This window comes from Lissotriton helveticus (genome assembly GCF_964261635.1).
Source record: "Lissotriton helveticus chromosome 1_1 unlocalized genomic scaffold, aLisHel1.1 SUPER_1_unloc_25, whole genome shotgun sequence".
NCBI classification, from domain to species: domain Eukaryota; kingdom Metazoa; phylum Chordata; class Amphibia; order Caudata; family Salamandridae; genus Lissotriton; species Lissotriton helveticus.
The window spans coordinates 102,308-125,727 of NW_027611665.1; the positions used below are offsets into that span (position 1 = coordinate 102,308).

At 51.1% G+C, this 23,420-nt stretch overlaps 1 protein-coding gene across 2 annotated transcripts in view; it reads right to left on the bottom strand.

Moving 5' to 3' along the window:
* Nucleotides 1-23,420, bottom strand: part of LOC144805787 (uncharacterized) — a 118,404-nt gene that overhangs the window by 75,245 nt on the left and 19,739 nt on the right. For both annotated transcript variants that reach the window (XM_078672273.1, XM_078672272.1), the window contains one exon: nt 10,620-10,674. The gene's annotated coding sequence lies outside the window, so the exon portion shown is untranslated. The remainder of the gene's footprint in view (nt 1-10,619; nt 10,675-23,420) is intronic.

Sequence of the window (23,420 nt, forward strand, 5' to 3'; positions counted from 1 at the left end):
ATTTAAAATGATGGCACTGCCGCGCTTTTTGTACATACTTGAAAACACTCCAACACTAATACCCCCCAGCTACTTTCAGAAGGTGACTGCACTGATGTCGAGTTTATTATGGGGGAATCGTCCGGCCCGGATAGCCCATGTGAAGCTTAACAGAAGCTGGTATGATGGCGGGATTGCACTGCCTAACGTGCAACTGTATTACTGGGCGGCCCAACTGAAGGTTCTCAACCAATGGATACATGCCCCACAGGATGACCCGGCGTTTCAGGCGGACAGGGCACAACTAGGCACTCACACCCTACTGACGCCTCTGTACCACAAGGGTGCTGCGGCGAAACTGATAGGACCCACCAAGCATACCGTACAGTTATGGTACAAGGCGCAAATGAAACTACACTGGGAAGGGATCATCACGAAACTCACACCACTGTGGGACACCAAGGCTTTGGGACATTTGAGACGTACTAAGGGCTTCACCCAATGGGACAACATTGGGATTTCAACAGTGGGAGACATGTGGTCCAGTGAGGGGGTGGTTCCATTTACGTCCCTTCAGGAACAATACGAATTAGGGGACACTGAACTGTTTAGATACATACAAATTAGGCATGCCCTCCAGGCAGTGATACCATCGCATACCACACCACCAGAGTCTTCCCCGCTTGAAGACCGCCTGCTCACGGACTTTATGCAAGAGGGTGCAACGTCATTAACCTACCGCAAGCTGCTTAATAACATGCCTGACCCACTGGGAAAACTGAAAGATAAATGGGTGGAGGATGTCGGAGATTTCGACGACTCTGAATGGAACGCAGCTATTGCTTCCCCTCGTGAAGCTGGCATATCAGCTAGATTCCGCCTGGTACAGTTAAAAATCCTGCATAGGATATACTACACAAGGACTACTCTACATAAATTGCAGAGGGCGGATCACCCTTATTGTCTTACGGGGTGCGGTGAGGAAGGTACTTTCATACACACACTCTGGAGCTGCACGAGCCTCGTGTGTTATTGGCAGCGGGTGCTCCGCACCATCGTACAAACACTTGACACCTCACTAACACTAGACCCACGTGTGTGCTTGCTCAACGTATGGGGGCCTACTGATTTAACAGTTTACGGTAGGTTATGGGTCACGATAGGCCTCATGACAGCTAAAAGGGACATTGCACAAAAATGGGGGACGGCCGAGCTCCCCACCTTGGCACAATGGAGTAGAAATATGGACATGCTCATGTTAACAGAGAGGGCGGTGTACAAACCGAGAGCCAGTCCGCGTAAATGGAATGGAATTTGGCAACCCTGGAACACATACAGAGGGGACATTTGCGAACCATTGCCGGAGGATGATACTGATAGTTCAGAGGATGAGGAAGAAATTGAGTGACGGCCGAGGATTACAGTAGAGGGTATACACAATGGATACAGACCTTGTCTGATGCGATAGGAGCAGATGGGGGGGGGCGGTTGGGAGGGGGGTTATAATTTTATATGGCTTGCAGGCATGACGTACATCAGGGTAGCGTTGATGTCGGTCAGCTAAGTATACGTTCTGTGAGTTACAACTGAGTCATGTGTTGAGTTTTTTAGTTTTACATAAAACACAAAATTCAAGTTATCATTATGCACATATCTAACATGTCCCTAGAGATTCAACAACCTATCTGACCGTTAATATAAAGACAACCTGAGTAGGGCAGAATGAATATTTGGATATCATGCATGTGACACCTTTTGAGCCGGCCTCAGGGTTGTAGGCACACATGTGTACAGTTGTTGATATTGAATGTATACTCTTGCGTTAATAAATTATTATTATTTTTTTTAAACATACGTATACTGAACATTCACTTAAAAGACCAGTCTTCGGAAGTTAAGGTCAGTACAGGGCAAGGTTCAGTTCAGCACCAACAGTGCACCACAAGCGACAAAGGGGTGAAAGTTCAAGGTCAGTCACTGAATACAAATTAAAGGGGACTGGGGCGATCGGACAGAGGCTGCTTACAGCTAAGAAGCAGTAGCTTGGAGGAACAGTCTCCAGGGCTGAGGCTAACACTGAGCAGGGGCCAAGACAGCACCAACACTACAACACTAGCGCCACAGGGGCGGCTGGATGCAGGGTGCCAACACAGCATCGTGTGCCAAATGAAAAGCAATGGAGGCAGGCCAAATCTGAAAAGGGCTGCAAGCTCCAGCCAGGAGGCCGATCGAAGGAAACCAACAGCCATTGAGGTAAGTGATGATGCTCAGGGACGTAGGAACACCTTTTGTCCTCTTCACCAAGGCCCAGGATAGACGGGTGAAGGGGTGCCTTTTGGTGTCAGAAATGGCTAACCAGTGCACGTCGCGGTTGAGGGGTCTTCTTGCAGAAGCTGCAGGCAACTTCTAGGAGTCCAGGAGAGGTCAGCTCATGGTGGAGTTAGGCTCTTGAGAGCAGGGAAACCTTGCTGAACCGGTGGGCCACTTGGACTCGGGCTGGTGACATCGGGTGCAGAGGTACAACTGGGGGGCAGGCTGCGCAGTTCTTCCGGTCACAGAGTCTTTACTTTGAAGAGGGTTGCTTTGTGAATAGGTCTACTTTTCCCTGGAGGCCTTGGTCTTGATCGAAGGCAGGCAGTCCTCCCAAGGTTCTGGAGGTCGCTGGGCTGCAAGACGAGTTGACTTTTGGTTCAGGATCATCCAGGGATGCAGACAGGCCAGTAGGGCTGGGACCATGTCTGGCTTTCGAGCTGGGTACTCGACAGAATCCGCGCTGCTTCTTGCCACTGAATCCATCAGGCAATTTGTGGATGCAGGTCAAACGGTGGCCTTGATCCTGTTGGATCTAAGTGCCGCCTTTGACACTGTAGCCCATCACACGTTGGTAGTGTCTGAGGAAGGGTGGGGTGTCTGGCAATGCCCTGACTTGCCTAAAATCTTGCCTGTCGGGTCACTGCTTCCAGGTGAGACAGGGCAAATACTACTCCAGGGTCATCATGCTGAACCAGGGAGTGCTGCAGGGCTCGACCCTGAGCCCGACCCTGTTTAATCTCTATGTAGCTCCCGTAGCGGAGACTGCTGAGGGGTTCGGGATCAGGGTTGTATCCTATGCCGATTAAACGCACCTGGTGGTCTCCCTGACCCAGGCACAGTAGTCGGCTGCCTCCAACTTCATGGCATGCATGCAAGAATTAGCTGCATGGATGGCTAAGAACTGCCTGAAGTTGAATAGCAACAAGACAGAGGTGCTTGTGGTGGGTAAGGCCCAGACTGTGTTGTCATCGGCATGGTGGCCCCAGGACTTGGGGGGTCACCTACGCCCTGTGGGAAGGCAAAGAACTTGGGAGTTTGGTTAGATCCCAGTCTTTCCTAAGACTATCAAACAAGACAGGTGGCAGGCGCCTGTTTTGGGATCCTGAAGGTCCTGCGTAAAACCTTGGACCTACTCCCTGTGGCGGCTAGGAAGACTCTGGTTCATGCCCTGGTGACGTCGCGCCTGGACTATGGTAACGTCCTTTATCTAGGCGCAACAACCAAGTGTATGCTCCGTCTGCAGGGAGTGCAGAATGCGGCAGCCCGCCTTATTTTGAGGCGTCCGAGAAGGGCATCGGCTAGGGCAGCCCTGGCCGCGTTACACCGGCTCCCGATTAAAGAAAGAGTCACTTTCAAGGCACTTTGTGTCTGTCATCGGATTCTGCAGGGAAGGGCCCCTCCGTATCGGTCGGATCTCTTGACCCCCCTATGTCCCCACACGTCAGCTGAGGTCAGGTGGGGTAAGATTGGTGTGCATACCCGCCATTAAGAAAGTCAGGATGGGAGGTCGGTCCTTCCGCCTATTGGCGGCCAAGCAATGGAATGCTCTCCCAATGGAGCTCCGGATGGAGGCCCAGGAGAGATGCTTCAGGAAAAAACTAAAAACGTTTCTCTTTCCCCAAGTTTAGTAGGGTGAGGGTAGTGGGCATCTGATTACTGGCTAACTCTACCGCAGCGCGGGAACACACTGGCATAAGTGTAACCATTGCGCTTTATAAGTGGACCTATTATTATTATAGTTCTCTACAGAGCCTCACCAGCAGAGAAGGCTGCAGTGCCCGGCTCTTCATAGGTCGCCAGGAACTGAAATTCAGGGTCTAGGGATGCCACCTAAAATCTTGATTTAAGAGTGTTACAAGGGAGTAAAAGGTAGTGGCCAATGGGACACTTTCCAGGGGTGTCTACACCCTCTTATCATGCCCACCTCCTGTGGGAAGGGGACATAGTCCTAGCCCTGATTGGATAAGTCCCACCATCTTCAAGATGGTGGGCACTACAAAGTGTACTTCACCTCGCCTCCAGCACCTGAGGGGTGGAGTTGACAGAGGGGACGGGTGGGGCACACCTCCTATTCTATCTAAGGTTTTCCACCTGTCCTCGCCCAAAAAGGGGGTGAGGGTAGGAAGATCGCTTGCTCCCTCTAACAGGAGAGGCTGGGGTCGCATTACAAAGGCGGCAAGGCCTTTGAAAATCCTTGTCACAGATGGCTCTTCCTGACCAGGGGGAGGTGTGAGCACCTCCACCCAGGAAAGGCATTGTTATCGACCTCAAAGTGCACAGGCACTCTCCCCAAGAGGACAGAATACACTCTGGTGGTAGCAGGCTGGCTCAGGCCAGTCGATGATCACACTAAGGATTGGTAGATCTTAGGAGACCCCTCTAAGGGGCACTCTGTGTGCAATTTTTAATAAATCGGACACTGCAATCAGTGCAGGTTTATTATGCTGAGATGTTTGGTACATATTATCCTATAATTCAGTGAAACCTTCATGAAGCTGTGGAACTCGTAATGACAAGTGTGCAGCCAATGTACTTACTATAGAGCTTCCCTGGTCACTTACAATATCCAGGAATCGACAAGGATATTGCAGGGGCAAATCTGCTCATGCAGGTATGCCCTCACAGGAGATATCCCTAAAGCAGCGTGCACTATAAGGCATGCTAGAGGGGTGTCTTACCTACATCTGAGACAATCCCTATAGACATCGCATACAGGGATGTGTGCCATGTCGACTCTTCAGTTTTGTCTGCACCAAGACACACAGCTGCAGTGGCAGTGTGTATGAATGTATGTGCTTGGTGAGGGGTCCCTTAGGGTGGCATAATTTATGCTGCAGCCTTTAGAGACCCTCTTTAACAACAAGGCCCTTGGTACCAGAGGTATCTTTTACAAGGGACTTATAAGTGAGCTAATGGGGTGACAATCCTGGAAACGATAAGTACACTTAAGGGAAGGAGATCAGCTCAGGGGACCTGGTTGGCAGGGACCCTGTCCACTTCCAGTAAATACTATATCATTTTCCAGGTAAAAAGTGAAGGTTAACCATGTCCAAAACAGGCCCTTTCCTACATTGAGACATTTTTCCTAGGACAGCGAAAACTCTACAGCAGGTCTTGCTCACAGTCCTTATACTGTGACTGCCACTACTGAACATTAATCTTGAATTGTTAAAGCAGGGCCAGGATCTGGACAGGAGCCAATGAACAGGAGGGCAACTCACCAGATAATAGAAGTCTTCTGTCTTCACACTCACTTAGAGAGAACAATGCCATCCCATGTATTGCATGACAAAGAGGCCACAACCCTCAGTGAAACACTCACCTCTCAGATGGGATTCGTTAATAAGAATAAAATTAAGATAACCCGTCCCTGGGGATCCCACACATACACCGTTCCTACCAGTATTATAAATGCTTGGGGTCCCGCAGGCAAACCTAACAGTGCTACAAAGGCTTAGGGGCCCTACAGGTAAACCTTTCCTAACCCAGGCTACAAATGCTATGTGCTCACTGCAGCGGGACTGGGCGCTCTAGGAGTGCAATTAAGTTACTTGGCATTTGTAACGAGGTAGGGGGGCGTAGCCTTCGTGAGTGGTGGAATCCCTGCCCTGCTGACCTGACGTCTCTGCCTTCTTCACAGACTGACGAGTGGAAGGACGGTCTGACCGGACCGGACGACGAGGAAGAGGATGGCGGCTCCTTTAATTGGGCGTTCACGTCTGAGGAGGAAGGTCCGGCCCCGAAGGACGTCAGAGCGACCGGATTGTCTAAAAGACAGGAAGTACTGTACACAGGGTGTGTAATCACCCCGGAGGAGAAGGCGGAAGTGAGCGGTACGGAGGAGAGCGGAGGAGAGGACCCGAAGGAACAGCGTGGAGAAGAAGGAGGGATCGAGACCAGAGGAAAGCCCGGAGGCCAACGACCCCGTGAACCGCCGTGCCACACTCCCGAGGGAGGAGTGTGGCTGTCACAGGTACGGCGGCGTTGGGCAGCCTGGGTGGGGAGCAGAAACGCTTGAGTGTAAAAAGTGTATATATCCCAGTTCGTCCCTTCCCTCTGGTTTCCCTACCATTCCAATACCTTTCCCTTCCCGGTTCCTTACTTCAACCCCTCCTTTTCCTTAGTTCACGGAGCACTGTACATAGAGAGAGCAAGCGTCACGGTGTTCACCCTCACATCCCCCGGGTCCCCTGGTGCACCTCCCATAGAGGACTTGACACTAACGGCCTCCCTCTTTGTTTGGTCTCTTCCATGTCGCGGAGCCGACAGTATCCGGAGTAAAGACCCACCAAGCCCTAGGGAGAGACGGGAGAAGATCTTCAACACGGACCAAAGTACTTTTGCCAGAGAAAGACTGACCTTGGGAAACCGAAGGACGTTTATGTCTAAACCTCTGAGAACCATTCAAATAAAACCCTCTTTGAATCCTACACCTGGTGTCACGGTCGTCCCTACTCCCACGCCTACAGCATTTATCTACCCTTAGCAAAGCCAAGTGATAAAGGCAGTAGATCAGGATGATTCTCCTTGATCAGAAGTAGCTCTCACTATCGAAAAGGTGAAGACCCTGGTATAACACAAACGCAGACATGCGGTTAGGCTCTACAAGGACAAGTAGTAAACTATTAATTTATGTATCTGTAGGATTAGATTGCATTGCAAGTTAATTCTTATGTCACTATTTTCCGCACACAACATAGATTCCTCACATGCGCCCCCTGATGAAGGGAGAACCCCCAAAATGAATTGGGGCAGACTGAATTTGAATTTACTTGCGGAACAGTGGATTTTGAAAGTGATTCTATGAGAATAAATATGCTTAAACTGGAATACAAGTGGATTTGCTTCCAAGGGAAGGAGACATTGATGCACTTTTACGTGTACAAGCTGTGGAGCAGGAGACACAGACCAGATCTAGTCTGGCGCTATATAAACTCTAGCCACACACATCTCCCTTCTGGCACGCGATGAGTGGATTACATAAATACTACAACAATGAATGAAAAATACACGGCATGCATAGACAAGGTTTGCTATGTAACCTCTGGACTCCTGTAAACCTAAACAAACACCGGTAATCAGACACTAGGGACATCACCTGAAGCTCCTAAGATTCTCCTTTTGATTGGTATCTTGTTTTTAGAAAGTGGGTTTTTAGGATAAGCTATTTTTAGGTGTGACTTCTTTTATTCCAGGACGGGCACTAGTTTTAGCATTGTCATCTCTTATACTCTGCATACCAAGTTGCTGACTTTCTTTCACGCATCCCTCATTTCCCCGAACGGGAAACGTCTGGGGGTGGGGTGTGTCAGGTAGCCCCTGTGGTAGACGATGGGATAGAGGATAAGGAGTGCCATGCCATCCCTTCATATATTTCACCCCTCCTATATTCACAGTCCCCTTTTACCAGTTGTCCGCTTTGCTGTCATCAAGAAGTGGAGAGAGGGAAATCTGCAGGCGGCCCTTTTAAGCCGGAGCTGAGGACGGACATCAGAGGATACACACTTGAAGAAGGCGGGGGCGGAGAGCGTGTCAGGTTGGTCAGTAGTCCAGCTACACGCGGCATGGGAACGCGAGGCGGAGAAACCAGCGGGGGAAGACCGGAAAGACAGAGAAGGACTAACAGCCTTACGAGAGGGAGAACCGGAGCCCAGGGGAGGTCACAGCTTGTCTGCGCTTTAAGGCTGTAACTGCCGCCTACCTTCATATTGGGGTGAAAACGTCGACTTTTGTTTTCACCTCAACAACGGCTTACGCTAACAGTTAACCTGATACATGCAGGAGCTTTTTGAGCATGTTGTCTAACTAAATGGTCATGAACAGTTGATGTCGTTCTTCATAACTGGCTCACATTTGAAGCCAGGGCTATTACGGACTGTTTTATAAACTATGAAGAAATGTTTACTCTTTAGATAGGAGTTAAGATCTGCTATATTTTACTTTCACCCTGCACTGCCTCCCCTTCTCCCCTCTTCCCTTGGGGCACACATTTTTCTATGATGATTATGAAATGCCTTTATTGGTTTTGTAATTTGTGCAATCCTTTGCTATGTTATCACACTGTGAGTAAAAACAAGTTGTATTTTCATTTAGTATTCAATTGTTTGTCTGTTATCTGTACTGGGACCCCCTTGTATATGTAACAGCTTGTCGGCGGGCAGAACACCCGAACCTGGCAGAGGAGGGAAAGCCGAAGCAGAAGACCAGACCTCACTGAAGGACGCAGAGTCACCACGCCACGGCCCCGGAGTGACGTGGCTCTTCCAGGTGCGTGGGCGTCTACAGGGCTTTTGGAAAGGGGCTGAGTAAGAGCGGGACGGGAGGGAAGGCTGAGGGGTGAAAGGGACCAAGGGAAAAGGAAATAAGTGAGACGGAAACAGAGACAAGAGCAGAAATCATCGGCTACTCTTTTTCTTTTGGTTGCTCCAACTTCTACACCACAGCTTTCCAAACTATGTGGCGCGACCCATATGCAGGTGTGTCGCATCGGCAGAGTCGAGCTGCAGGGGCTCTTAGAAGGGGCGAAGCAACAACAAAGCCCTATTAACATGCACAAGGTCTTAAAGACCTGTGAAGTGCTCGGGTGCGGCTGTGAGCGGTCCCGGGCTGCCACACACGACGGGGCAGGGGGAGGGGGTGCTGAAGTAGGGTGACCACCGTTTTTGGCAGAGTGTCCCAGTGTCCCGACACTTTTCTCCAAAGTAGAGAAATGTCCGGGTTTTACAACAGCGTCCGGGTAAAACATCCAAATGTCCCGGTTTTAGTATGCTGTTTAGATCACCCCCGTGGGCCTTCCAGCAACAGGCAGAGTGGCGCTGCAGGGGCTCTTATATGAATAACAACAAAGCCTTATTAGCACGTTAAATGGTCTTCATTTGTGGATAGTCCATTTGGCAAAGGGCCCTTCAATGAGTGAATACGGTGAGTTATTGGGTCCAGGGGGTTGGCCTGGTGTTGGGGGCAGCCCCGGGATCGCGGTGCATTGGGAAGAAAAGCTGGCAAGAAGCCCTGTAGAAGCTTTCACATTTACATCATACTGCACGCTTGTAACCTTACGAAAACAAAAACATAAACAATTCAGTTCAATGGAGAATGCCCGTGTGAGCCTTGGGCATGGAGGAGTGCGGGGGAGGGAGTGGGTAGGGGCGCTGGGCACCTGGGCACCACCAATACAGGAAAATATAAAAAAGATTTAAGAATGAAAGCAACATTTTTTCCTCTTTGTCACAGACCCTTATGGAACCCACAGAATATGTTGGTCGGGGGAGAGGGATAGAGTGAGACAGAGAGAGAGAGAGTGAGACAGAGAGGGAGGGAGTGAGATAGACAGGGAGGAAGACAGAGAGTAAAACAGAGAGAGTGAGACAGAGGGAGACGCAGGGGGAGACAGAGGGAGACGGAGGGAGAGACAGAGTGAGACAGAGGCAGAGACAGAGACAGAGGGAGAGGGAGGGAGAGATAGAGAGAGAGGGAGGGAGACAGAGAGGGAGTGAGACAGAGGGAGGGAGACAGAGAGGGAGTGAGACAGAGAGGGAGGGAGACAGAGAGGGAGTGAGACAGAGAGGGAGTGAGACAGAGAGGTAGTGAGACAGAGAGGGAGTGAGACAGAGAGGGAATGAGACAGAGAGGGAGTGAGACAGGGAGGGAGTGAGACAGGGAGGGAGTGAGACAGGGAGGGAGGGAGGGAGACAGAGGGAGGGAGACAGTCTGAGGGAGAGGGAGTGAGACAGAGGAAGGAAGACAGAGATGGAGGGAGACAGAGAAGGAGTGAGACAGACAGGGATTGAGACAGAGAGGGAGGGAGGGAGACCGATGGAGGGAGACAGATGGAGGGAGAGGCCACCTCTGCCACTGATTCCCTCACTAGTACCCTTTAACAGTGCCCCTCAAGTCTCTCTGTGTGGGGTGTGTGTGTGTGGGGTGTGTGTGTGGGGGAGGGTGTGTGTGGGGGGGGGGGTTGGGGTGTGTGTGTGGGGGTGTGTGTGGGGGTGTGTGTGGGGGTATGTGTGTGTGGGGTTGGTGTTGGGTGTGTGGGGTTGTGTGTGTGGGGGTGTGGGGTGTGTGTGTGGGGTGGTGTGTCTGTGGGGTGGTGTGTGTGTGGGGTGGGATGTGTATGTGTGGGGCCCGAACCCACCATAGGTGGTTCGGGCTCGCTCGCTGCGCTTTCTCGTGTTACCGTGTCCCTGAAAATATTTTCACAAAAGGGTGTGTCACCAACAAGAAAAATTTGGAAAGCTGTGCTCTACACCCTCCCTTCACATTTATGCATAGTTATTATTTATCCCTCACATCCTCCCTTGACTAAACCATAAAGCAAAAACACTTACCTGAGTCTTTTCCTTCTGTCCTAGTGACGGCGGCGGCCAAGGCTCACCTAAGGGACTGAAGAATATAACAGAGACAATCAATCATTGTGATTTCCTGTAATACTAATAAAAAGTGCATACCAAGAAATTATTCAATGCAGTGTGCTCCTTCTTGACCGACTCTTCTACAACGGGGAGCTACATACTTTCCCTACAGGGAATGGGAGACAGAAACACAGAGACCAACAGACACACACATACGGGAAAGCATAGTAGGAAAACGCTATATACAGTTTTTATATGCTTGCATATGTACATTGTTAGGTCTCGCTATTATATCCCGCAGGGATTAATAGCGAGAGTATATAGTAGGCGAAACAAACTCTTGACCAAGCTCAGATTACGTCCAGTTCATGTGAACCAGTCGTGTGAGACGCGCGTGCACGTCAAACCCATCAGCCTCGCACCGCAATGGAATGCTGCCTCCCAAGCTGCTCCCCCGCCATCAGACTTCAAAGCAATGCGCTCCCGCCCCCCCCCACAGCAATGCCAAGAGCTTGTTTTACAAAAGCGAACGGTGCCGCTGGTTTCATTTATGCAGTCTGCATTAGGAAAACTCTGGTCGTGCAATCTATGTACTAGTTGTGTTTAAAACACAAAACCGCAGTGGTGAGAGACAGTTTCTTTTTCTTGCCTTCTGCTCACCTGATTGTACTCGTTTTTCTTGCCTCTGCCCCCATGATTGTGCTCGTTCTCTTGCCTTCTTCTCCCCTGATTACACTCATTTTTCTTGCCTTCTGCTCTCCTGATTGTGCCCGCTCTCTTGCCTTCTGCTCCCCTAATCGACTCGTTCTCTTGCCTCCTGCTCCCCTGATTGCACTCGTTTTTCTTGCCTTCTGCTCCCCTGATTGTGCCCGTTCTCTTGCCTTCTGCTCCCCTGATTGCATTCGTTCTTTTTGCCTCTGCTCCCCTGATTGCACTCGTTCTTCTTGCCTTCTGCTCCCCTGATTGCACTCCTTTTTCTTGCTTTCTGCTCCCCTGATTGTGCCCGTTCTCGTGCCTTCTGCTCCCCAGATTGTACTCGTTCTCTTGCCTTCAGCTCCCCTGATTGCACTTGTTTTTCTTGCCTTCTGCTCCCCTGATTGTGCCCGTTCTCTTGCCTTCTGCTCCCCTGATTGCACTCGTTCTTCTTGCCTCTGCACTCCTGATTGCACTCCTTCTTCTTGCCTTCTGCTCCCATGATTGCACTAGGTTGTATTGCCTTCTGCTCCCCTGATTGTGCCCGTTCTCTTGCCTTCTGCTCCCCTGATTGTACTCGTTCTCTTGCCTTCTGCTCCCCTGATTGCACTAGTTTTTCTTGCCTTCTGCTCCCCTGATTGTGCCCGTTCTCTTGCCTTCTGCTCCCCTGATTGCACTTGTTTTTCTTGCCTTCTGCTCCTCTGATTGTGCCCGTTCTCTTGCCTTCTGCTCCCCTGATTGCACTCGTTCTTCTTGCCTCTGCACTCCTGATTGCACTCCTTCTTCTTGCCTTCTGCTCACCTGATTGCACTCGTTTTTCTTGCCTTCTGCTCCCCTGATTGTGCCCGTTCTCTTGCCTTCTGCTCCCCTGATTGCACTCGTTTTCTTGCCTTCTGCTCCCCTGATTGTGCCCGTTCTCTTGCCTACGGCTCCCCTGATTGCACTCGTTTTTCTTGCCTTCTGCTCCCCTGATTGTGCCTGTTCTCTTGCCTTCTGCTCCCCTGATTACACTCGTTTTTCTTGCCTTCTGCTCCGCTGATTGTGCCTGTTCTCTTGCCTTCTGCTCCCCTGATTACACTCGTTTTTCTTGCCTTCTGCTCCCCTGATTGTGCCTGTTCTCTAGCCTTCTGCTCCCCTGATTGCACTCCTTTTTCTTGCTTTCTGCTCCCCTGATTGTGCCCGTTCTCGTGCCTTCTGCTCCCCAGATTGTACTCGTTCTCTTGCCTTCAGCTCCCCTGATTGCACTTGTTTTTCTTGCCTTCTGCTCCCCTGATTGTGCCCGTTCTCTTGCCTTCTGCTCCCCTGATTGCACTCGTTCTTCTTGCCTCTGCACTCCTGATTGCACTCCTTCTTCTTGCCTTCTGCTCCCATGATTGCACTAGGTTGTATTGCCTTCTGCTCCCCTGATTGTGCCCGTTCTCTTGCCTTCTGCTCCCCTGATTGTACTCGTTCTCTTGCCTTCTGCTCCCCTGATTGCACTAGTTTTTCTTGCCTTCTGCTCCCCTGATTGTGCCCGTTCTCTTGCCTTCTGCTCCCCTGATTGCACTTGTTTTTCTTGCCTTCTGCTCCTCTGATTGTGCCCGTTCTCTTGCCTTCTGCTCCCCTGATTGCACTCGTTCTTCTTGCCTCTGCACTCCTGATTGCACTCCTTCTTCTTGCCTTCTGCTCACCTGATTGCACTCGTTTTTCTTGCCTTCTGCTCCCCTGATTGTGCCCGTTCTCTTGCCTTCTGCTCCCCTGATTGCACTCGTTTTCTTGCCTTCTGCTCCCCTGATTGTGCCCGTTCTCTTGCCTACGGCTCCCCTGATTGCACTCGTTTTTCTTGCCTTCTGCTCCCCTGATTGTGCCTGTTCTCTTGCCTTCTGCTCCCCTGATTACACTCGTTTTTCTTGCCTTCTGCTCCGCTGATTGTGCCTGTTCTCTTGCCTTCTGCTCCCCTGATTACACTCGTTTTTCTTGCCTTCTGCTCCCCTGATTGTGCCTGTTCTCTAGCCTTCTGCTCCCCTGATTACACTTGTTGTTCTTGCCTTCTGCTCCCCTGATTGTGCCTGTTCTCTTGCCTATGGCTCCCCTGACTGGACTCGTTTTTCTTGCCTTCTGCTCTCCTGATTGTGCCTGTTCTCTTGCCTTCTGCTCCCCTGATTGCACTCGTTTTTCTTGCCTTCTGCTCCGCTGATAGTGGCTGTTCACCCACACCCTCACTCACCCCCCTCACCCTCACACCCACTCACCCTCACACACACCCTCACCTTCACACAGCCCATCACCTTCACACACCCCATCACCCTCACACACCCCTCACCCTCACACACTCCCTCACCCTCACACCCTCACCACTCTACCACGCTACCGCCCTCACTCTACCGCCCTCACTCTACCACCATCTCGCCCTCACTCTACAACTCTACCGCCCTCACTCTACCGCCCTCACTCTACCTCCCTCACACCCTCACTCTACCGCCCTCACTCTACCACTCTACCGCCCTCACTCTGCCACTCTACCACACTCACTCTACCGCCCTCACTCTACCACTCTACTGCCCTCACTCTACCGCCCTCACTCTACAGCCCTCACTCTACCACTCTACTACCCCCACTCTACCGCCCCCACTCTACCGCCCTCACTCTACCGACCTCACACCCTCACTCTACCGCCCTCACTCTACCACTCTACCGCCCTCACTCTACCACACTCACTCTACCGCCCTCACTCTACCACTGTACTGCCCTCACTCTACCGCCCTCCCCCTCCCCCTACCACTCTACCGCCCTCACTCTACAGCCCTCACTCTACCACCCTCACTCTACTGCCCTCACTCTACCGCCCTCTCTACCACTCTACCGCCCTCTCTACTACTCTACCACCCTCAATCTACCACGCTACCGCCCTCACTCTACCGCCCTCACTCTACCACCATCTCGCCCTCACTCTACAACTCCACCGCCCTCACTCTACCGCCCTCACTCTACCACTCTACCGCCCTCACTCTGCCACTCTACCACACTCACTCTACCGCCCTCACTCTACCACTCTACTGCCCTCACTCTACCGCCCTCCCGCCCTCACTCTACAGCGCTCACTCTACCACTCTACTACCCCCACTCTACCGCCCCCACTCTACCGCCCTCACTCTACCGACCTCACACCCTCACTCTACCGCCCTCACTCTACCACTCTACCGCCCTCACTCTACCACTCTACCACACTCACTCTACGGCCCTCACTCTACCACTGTACTGCCCTCACTCTACCGCCCTCCCCCTACCACTCTACCGCCCTCACTCTACAGCCCTCACTCTACCACCCTCACTCTACTGCCCTCACTCTACCGCCCTCTCTACCACTCTACCGCCCTCTCTACTACTCTACCACCCTCAATCTACCACTCTACCGCCCTCACTCAACCACTCTACCGCCCTCACTCTACCGCCCTCCCTCTACCACTCTACCGCCCTCACGCTACCGCCCTCACTCTACCACTCTACTGCCCTCACTCTACCACTCTACCGCCCTCACTCTACCACTCTACCGCCCTCACTCTACCGCCCTCACTCTACCGACCTCACACCCTCACTCTACCACTCTACCACACTCACTCTACGGCCCTCACTCTACCACTGTACTGCCCTCACTCTACCGCCCTCCCCCTACCACTCTACCGCCCTCACTCTACAGCCCTCACTCTACCACCCTCACTCTACTGCCCTCACTCTACCGCCCTCTCTACCACTCTACCGCCCTCTCTACTACTCTACCACCCTCAATCTACCACTCTACCGCCCTCACTCAACCACTCTACCGCCCTCACTCTACCGCCCTCCCTCTACCACTCTACCGCCCTCACGCTACCGCCCTCACTCTACTGCCCTCACTCTACCACTCTACCGCCCTCACTCTACCACTCTACCGCCCTCACTCTACCGCCCTCACTCTACCGACCTCACACCCTCACTCTACCACTCTACCACACTCACTCTACGGCCCTCACTCTACCACTGTACTGCCCTCACTCTACCGCCCTCCCCCTACCACTCTACCGCCCTCACTCTACTGCCCTCACTCTACCGCCCTCTCTACCACTCTACCGCCCTCTCTACTACTCTACCACCCTCAATCTACCACTCTACCGCCCTCACTCAACCACTCTACCGCCCTCACTCTACCGCCCTCCCTCTACCACTCTACCGCCCTCACGCTACCGCCCTCACTCTACCACTCTACTGCCCTCACTCTACCACTCTACCGCCCTCACTCTACCACTCTACCGCCCTCACTCTACCACTCTAAGTTCGATCAAGTCATGAGAGTCGACCGATGGGAAAAGGAAGTCTCATTCTGGTATTGGACCTTGATGGAGGCGGATGAAAACATCGAGATTGAAATCTCAAATTTATGTGCAAAGGAGCTTGGGGATGGATATTTGAAGCAAATGTCTCTGGACTCTGGAAAAACCCGCCTCGCTTAAACGTATTCATCTGTTTTCCACCCATAGAGTTTATTGGTCCCCAGCGAAGCTATCAAAGGTCACAGGTAATATCTACAACTTCCCAAGGTGTATGCTTCCATCAGCAGATGATCTGCATGTTTATGTTGTGTCCGAAGATCGCTTCTTACTGGACCTCGGTGTGTGATTTTCTTGGGGAAGTAATAGGTAAACAGTGTGAGAAGTTGGCCTGGTATATGATGCTCACTAGTTCTAGTGATCACCTTGTACCATGCCAAGCAACCCTTATGGTGCAGGTTGTAAAGTCAAACTTATAGACAAGCTATCCTAGGGGTAGCATGGACTAAGCAGTCTTAGGCTAAACTCTGTAAAGGCATGTGAAGCAAGCTGTTTTACCATACACAATCCCTTGAATACCAAATGAAAGGACACCACACAGATATATATTGAAAATATATATAGATTTATTTCTACAAATAACCCTGATACTCTTTATGAGCACAGAAGCAAATGCGTTAAAACAAAACACAGTTTAAATACACAAAAGTTGCACAATTATGGATGAGCCCTAGGGGCCACCTAAACCATATACTAAAATAGTGGTATAAGAACCACTATGGGGAAAGTGAAGAGGCCTAGGGCCTGGGGAATCACTGGAGCTGTTCGGGACTAGCAGTGAAGAAGTCGGGAAAGGCCCGCGGGACTCGGGTGCAGTGCGGAAAGTGCACGCTTTACCAATGCAATGTCAATGGTGCGTAAAAGTTACAAAGTTAGTTATTAAGGAACCTTCCGAGTGACCTAGAAGGATGAAACTTTAGACACAGACACTAGAGGTGTATACCAGTGTGGGAACACCGGCGTTGCTGAGTTACCTCACCCACAGGAAGCGGGTGCACAGGGTCGAAGTAGTGTCGGGTTTCGTCACGCAGGTCGATGGTGCTTGGAGCTGAAGATGCTGCAGGCGGCTCGATGTGAAGAGTTCCGGTGGATCCATGGGTGGATCTGAAGAGGTGAAGACCTGAAAGCAGAGGGGACAATGTTCAAAGTCACTAGCCAGTGACTACCGTGGAACCAGAGTGGAACCAGGCGATGTCGGGTGCAAACAGGCGTCGAGGTGTAGCTTCTCTCTGCAGCCACGTGGACACGAGGGGTCGAAGACGTCCAGGAGTCGGTCACAAGCTGTCCCACGCAGGCTTCTCGCTGTTGGCGGTGTCGGTAACTTGATTGGAGCAAACAGGCCTTGGCTAATGCAAGCCACGCAGGAATCGAAAAAGGCTTGTTACTCGGACCAGCAAGGTCAGAGCAGGTGCTCCTTTTTACAGGAGCGAGGGCAAGTCTGGAGCAACCAGACCCGCAGTGTAAGTTGAAGGTTTCATCGCCAAGATGGCCGCTAGCCACGTGGCAAGTGGACGGGATGGCGCGTCGAGTGGCACAGTGCAAAAGGGCCCCACGCCGATCGTGGAGATGCTGGGGGGCTGATCTTCGGTGCAAGGGCTGCTCGAGGTTGGGGCTTCTAAAAAACCCCAAAGCACAGCGTTGAGGGTGCCTCTGATGCTGCGCAGTCAGCCTTTCGGGGGTCTTCCAAGAGGTCCGGTCCCACGTCTCTCGGTGACTCCACGGGTCCCTTCTTTGCAGGGACTGTGGATCGGGCGGTGAGAAGTCTGGGAGTCTGGGTCTTGTCAGGCTCTGGGCTCGGGCTCCGGCGGCAGCAAAGCAGACGTCGAGTTGCTGGTTGGTGCCTGTATTCACAGGGTGGTCACTCCTTGGCCACAAGGGAGATTCTCTTCCTTCTTCTGTGCAGCAGAATGTCGAAGTCCAGTCTTCTTCTGTATTTCAAGTTGATTCAGGATGATCTGAAGTCTCAGGACACAGCTCCCACTCTTATTCGAATCTGGGGGACCGGATCACCTACTAGGTCCCTCCTCTGGGTGGAACCAGGAAGGGGGGTGGTTACACCCCCTTTCCTTTGTCCAGTTTCGCGCCAGGACTGGGGCTGGAAAGCCCCAGCACCGGTTTGAACTGGCCTATGCACAGGGACACCTTGTGTGCCCCAGGCATGTCTGATTCTATTCAGCCCTGTCCTACCCAATACACAAAATCCTGTCTGGGGTGGTGCTAGCACCTCCCCAGGCAGGAAACCCTTTGTCCAAGCTGCCCTCGCTGGAAGGACTCCCAGCAGCAGGAGGTCAGACTTGTGTCTGTGGTGGCAGCATCCATTTTGTGATGCTGAGGCTCTGTTTAACTTTAACCGGGGTTCAGGCTAGGTACATGTCGTGTCCCTCTAGAAGGGTGGAATGCTACCCCCGTCGCCAGAACTGGCGAGGGGGTAGTATTCCAATTCATATGACACCTTACTCGACATGTTTTGATAAAGCCAAACCAAAGATAGCATTTAACCGCGAGGTTCATAATGCACTTAAGAGTATATGGTATGGCAGTATCATGAAACAGCTAAAGGACATGGTTCCAAAAGCTGCAGACAGGCTCAGCTCATGCCAGAGCACTATCTCACATATTCCCAAGCACTCTGCCTCCAGGATTGTTGAGGTCTTCCATAGGATCGGCTGATAGGGACATATGTGTCCATTTTAGGTTAGGTATAGGCATACTACACCTAAGTAAGGGGTGATTACACCGACTTACCCCAGCTGAGTGATCAGCCAGTTGTGTCAAATATGGAGGCCAGGCCAGGGGTGGCACAATACATGCTGCAGCCCTTGGTAGGCCTTGGAAGCACCTATGCCCTGGGTACCTGGGTACACTGTTACAGGGGCCAATAAGGTGAACCAGTTCCAATGTTGTTATGCACCTAAAGTACATGGGTAACAATTTAGAGAGAGAACAGCAGGCTGTGGGTCTGATTAGCAGGCCCACAGCCACATTAAGTCATAAACCAGTGAAGCAAAAAGCAAAAATTTGGGGTGACCATAGGATAGCAGACCCTACTCTCCTACACAACCCCCCCCAACGCAGGGACATTAGACTAACCTTGACCAGTTGTGTCTTCATGTTCTAAGTGGAAGTACCTGGAGAGACCATCTGCATTACCATGGTCAGTCCCTGGGCGGTGCTCCACTGTAAAGTCCATCCCCTGTAGGGAAATGGACCACCTGAGCAGTTTGGGGTTTTCACCCTTCATCTGATTAAGGGGCTTATGGTCGGTCTGAATCTTGAAGTGAGTGCCAAACAAGTATGGCCTCAACTTCTTCAGGGCCCACACCACAGCAAAGGCCTCCCTCTCAATGGCTGACCAACGTTTCTCTCTGGGGGTCAGCCTTCTGCTAATAAAAGCAATGGGCTGGTCTTGACCATCTACATTAAGTTGTGAAAGCACAGCTCCCACTCCCAACTCAGAAGCATCTGTTTGGACAATAAACTCTCTTGAGTAGTCAGGACTCTTCAGGATAGGTGCAGAGCACATGGCCTTCTTCAGGTCATCAAATGCCTTTTGACAGTATTCTGTCCACTGAACCTTTTTGGGCATCTTCTTGGATGTCAGATCATTAAGAGGAGTCACAATGGACCCATAGTTCTTAACAAACTTCCTGTAGTACCCAGTCAGGCCCAAGAAAGCTCTGACCTGAGTCTGGGTAGTTGGAGGAGTCCAGTCCTTTATGGTCTGAATCTTACTCTCCAGTGGTTGAACTTGGCCTCCACCCACAAGGTGGCCCAAGTACACAACCTTACTCTGCCCTATCTGGCACTTGGTTGCCTTGATAGTGAGGCCTGCCTTTTGCAGAGCCTCTAGCACTTCCTTCAGGTGGACCAGGTGATCCTCCCAGGTGGAGCTAAAGACAGCAATATCGTCCAGATAGGCTGCACAAAAGTCATCCAACCCAGTAAGGACTTGATTCACCAACCTTTGGAAGGTGGCCGGTGCATTTTTCAAATCAAAGGGCATCACCACAAACTGGTAATGCCCACTGGGGGTAGAAAATGCTGTCTTGGCTTTAGACTCCTCAGCTAACCTGATTTGCCAGTAGCCAGCTGTCAAGTCAAATGTGCTCAAATACTTGGCAGAAGCCAATTTGTCTATGAACTCATCTGCCCTTGGAATTGGGTGTGCATCTGTCCTGGTGACAGCATTGAGTCCTCTGTAATCCACACAGAACCTCATCTCTCTCTTTCCATCTTTGGTGTGAGGTTTGGGGACCAGAACCACTGGGCTAGCCCAGGGGCTCTCTGAAGGCTCAATGACACCTAACTCCAGCATCTTTTGCACCTCAGCCTTGATACAGTCTCTGACATGGTCAGGCTGCCTGTAAATAGTGTTCTTTACAGGAAGACTATCACCAGTGTCCACCACATGGGTACACCAGTTAGTCTGACTGGGTGTCAGGGAGAACATATGTCGATATGACTGCAAAACCTGTCTACAGTCATGTTGCTGATGTTCAGTGAGGCTGTCATCTAAAGCCACACCATCAACTGAGCCATCCTCAGGGTTCTGAGTCAGCAGGTCTGGGAGAGGGTCACTCTCTTCCTCCTGCCCCTCATCTGTAGCCATGAGCAAGCCCATGTCTGCCCTGTCAACATATGCTTTCAGCCTGTTAACATGGAACACCCTGTGGGGGCTCCTGGGAGTTCCTAGGTCCACCAAGTAGGTAACCTCTCCCTTTTTCTCAAGGATTGTATGGGGTCCAGACCATTTGTCTTGGAGTGCTGCTGGGGCCACTGGCTCCAACACCCATACCTTCTGTCCAGGCTGGTACTCAGTCAGGACAGCCTTTTGGTCATGCCAGGCTTTCTGTAATTCCTGGCTAGCCTCAAGGTTTTTGGATGCCTTCTCCATATACTCAGCCATCCTGGAGCGGAGACCAAGTACATAGTCCACTATGTCTTGCTTGGGCTTTTTGAGAGGTAACTCCCATCCTTCCCTCACCAGACATAGGGGTCCTCTTACAGGGTGCCCAAACAACAATTCAAAGGGGCTGAAGCCAACACCTTTTTGTGGGACCTCTCTGTAAGCAAACAGAAGGCAGGGCAGAAGGATATCCCATCTTCGCCTGAGCTTCTCAGGTAATCCTTTGATCATGCCCTTTAGGGTCTTGTTGAATCTCTCAACAAGCCCATTGCATTGTGGATGATAGGGAGTGGTGAACTTATAGTTGATACCACATTCCTTCCACATAGCTGTCAAGTATCCTGACATGAAGTTTGCACCCCTATCAGATACTACCTCCTTAGGAAACCCCACTCTGGAGAAAACTCCAAGTAAGGCCCTGGCCACAACAGGAGCTGTTGTGGTCCTAAGTGGAATTGCCTCTGGGTACCTGGTGGCATGGTCCACCACCACCAGTATGAATCTGTGCCCAGATGCTGTAGGGGGATCCATTGGTCCAACAATGTCAATCCCTACCCTTTCAAAGGGCACCCCCACCACAGGTAATGGTATTAGGGGGGGCTTTGTGGTACCACCTGCTTTGCCACTTGCTTGGCACGTTACACAGGAGCGACAAAACTCCTTTGTATCTTCTGACATGTGAGGCCAGTGAAAGTGACCGACAAGTCTGTCCCATGTTTTGTTCTGGCCTAGGTGTCCTGCTAAGGGAATATCGTGTGCCAAGGTAAGAAGGAAGCCCCTAAATTGCAGAGGTATGACCAACCTCCTGGTTGTACCAGGCTTGGGGTCTCTACCCTCTGAATAAAGGAGCCCATCATCCCTATAAACCTTATGGGTACCTTGAGCATTCCCATCAGCCTCAGCAGCAGCCTGCTGTCTGAGGGGTTCAAGAGAAGGACAGGATAACTGAGCCTGCCCCAAGTCTGCCCTAGAAGGTCCCCCTGTCCCCAGAAACTCAACCTGATCAGGTTCAAGCTCTATAGGGACAGTTCCTTCAGGGGTCTCAGAATCATCTTCCTGTGAAGGCTGATCCTCACTTGTAGGCATTTGGGAAGGCACAGCCTTTACCCTCCTGTTCCTTGTCTTGGAAGGTACTTAGTCCATTGTTCCAGGATCCAAGACCTGAGGTTCAGAGAGGCACTTTTTGGCCTGTGACCTGGTCACAGCAAGGACATGTGATGATATCCATAACATCTCTGCATGAGTCCTGTACTCAACTTCTGACCATAGAGAGCTCTCTAGGTCATTGCCCAACAAACATTCTACTGGGAGATCCGCACTAACCACAACTCTTTTTAGGCCAGTTACCCCTCCCCAGGAAAAGTTAACAATTGCCACACTATGGGTAGTAGTGACATTGCTGGCATTGGTCACCAGGTAATTATCACCTGGTGTGTATTGTCCAGGGTCCACAAAGCTAGGCGTCACCATAGTGACACTGGCACATGTGTCCCTGTATGCTTGAGCCACTTTTTCATTAATTAAAGGTGTCTGTCTGTACTTGCCCAAATTATTGGGACTGACAGTAGGGGAAAAATCAATCTCCCCATCACAAATCAGAACAGCCTGTGTGGGGACTCTGACTAGGTCAGAATCTCCATCAGTTCCCAAGGTGATACCCACTACCCCCTTAGTCTGTGGACCAACACTGCCAACTGTACTAGTGGGTGCAGGTGCCTTAGGGGCTGAAGTGTTGGGGGCTCCACCCTTTTTACAATCACTTGTCCAGTGAGTGGTGTTTTTGCAAAAGCTACACCAGGGTTTTCTTTGACCTTCTTTCTTCTTCTTTTTGGAAGTTTGGGACCCACTCTCAGTATTAGTTTGGGGCCCTGTTGAAGACTTCTGGTCTTTAGCTTTCTGCTCCGCACCCTTCTGGTCTGTTTTCTTTTGGTCACCACCCTGGTTCTGGTTCTTTTGCTTAACTCTGGTTCTAACCCATCTGTCTGCCCTTTTTCCCAATTCTTGGGGAGAGGTTAGATCTAAGTCAACCAAATGTTGATGCAACTGCTGGTTCTGACAGTTATTTCAAATCTGTTCTCTCATAAGCAAATTGTACAATCCTTCATAGTCTGTAACCTTACTTCCCAGCAACCAGCCCTCCAGAGCCTTAGTGGCACATTCAACAAATTCAGACCAGTCCTGAGTCTGTGTCTTCTGGGTGTCTCTGAACATTAACCTGTACTGTTCAGTGGTTAAGCCTAACCCATCAATCAGAGCACTCTTCAGGACCAGGTAGTTTCTAGAATCCCCATCACTAACTGTGAGGAGTCTGTCTCGGCCTCTACCTTCAAAGGAGAGCCACAAGATTGCTGCCCACTGCTCCTGAGGGACCTGCTGTACTTTGCAAGCTCTCTCAAGTGCAGTCATCCACTTGTGGATATCATCCCCAACTTTGTAGGGGGGCACAATCTTACTCAGGTTTCTATTGTCATAGGACCTGTCTTTATCCTTAGGGATAGTGCTGCCACCAGTGGATTCTAATCCACTCTCTCTAGGCTGCCTTGCTCTAGCAAGTCTCTCTTTGGCCAGGGTAACTTCTAACTCTTGCCTCTGAATCCTAAGTTCAGCCTCTCTCATTTTGGCCTCATGTTCCCTTCTCTGAGGGCTAGTAAACTCCCTTCTGGAGTTGCCATGAGAACCTCTAGAAACATGGGAAGTATTGGACTCACCTGAGTGATTCCTCCTCCTCCTATGCTCCTGGTTAAGTCCATTTGGGGGTCTGAATGGGTTGGACCCACCTTCAGTCCCAAATAAGCTTAAGTTAGCCTGGTTAAGCCTGCTGACTACCACCTGGCT